This window comes from Mastomys coucha, unplaced genomic scaffold, assembly GCF_008632895.1.
Source record: "Mastomys coucha isolate ucsf_1 unplaced genomic scaffold, UCSF_Mcou_1 pScaffold7, whole genome shotgun sequence".
In the NCBI taxonomy this organism is placed as follows: domain Eukaryota; kingdom Metazoa; phylum Chordata; class Mammalia; order Rodentia; family Muridae; genus Mastomys; species Mastomys coucha.
This window is the reverse complement of record NW_022196913.1, coordinates 49,722,159-49,722,935: the sequence shown is the minus strand read 5'-3', so window position 1 is coordinate 49,722,935 and position 777 is coordinate 49,722,159. Positions and strand designations below refer to the sequence as shown.

The 777-nt window shown below is 46.6% G+C and overlaps 1 non-coding gene across 1 annotated transcript; it reads left to right on the top strand.

The window, feature by feature from the left end:
* The first annotated feature begins 164 nt into the window (after window positions 1–164).
* Window positions 165–283, top strand: LOC116082815. Its single transcript, XR_004115448.1, has one exon. It is a non-coding gene; the product is annotated as a 5S ribosomal RNA (ribosomal RNA).
* Window positions 284–777: the final 494 nt, after the last annotated feature.

The following is a 777-nucleotide window of genomic DNA, read 5'->3' as shown; positions in this document are numbered from 1 at the left end:
CACACACACACACACACACACACACACACGTCCATGACTAACCACTGCAATAGCTGATATCTAAGAATTGCTACCTACTGGAAGATCCATGTACCTGTCTGCAGCTCCCTAGAAGTGGATTTTAAAGTCTGTGTGGTATACTTGTTGTGTAAGAAAAACATCTCGTCTATGGCCATACCACCCTGAACGCACCCGATCTCGTCTGATCTTGGAAGCTAAGCAGGGTCGGGCCTGGTTAGTACTTGGATGGGAGACCGCCTGGGAATACCGGGTGCTGTAGGCTTAAAAAACTGAAAAAAGAAAAACATCTCATTGGGTCCAGAGGGGATTGAGTCAGGGAGATGGCCTGCCTCGGGGAAGTAGGAAATAACTACTGTGCCCCAGGGCTTGCAGTTCTGGAAGGTTCCATTTTACTAGACACCTCTCTACACTTGGCATTTCACCAAAACTAAAACATATCACATTTCTTATATAAAATGCTCTGCTCTGAAGAATTGTCCAATCCAAACTTCAAGCCCTCTCTCTCAGCCCCTTTCACATTCTTTGGACTTCTTTATTAGCCAATGCTGGGGGTGCCTCTCAAAAATGGTTCCCTGAAAAGCAGTTCCTTTGTGAACGCAGTTCCACCTCCCACTGCTCAGAAGTTCATCTTGGACCACTGACTGCATGTGTGTTTGTTCTGTAGAGAAAGGGCTATCGTGTTTAGGAGCGCATGCAACAGTGAAGCTGGAAGGGACTAATAACAGAAGAGTTTGGAGCCTCCCTGGAAATGTGGGA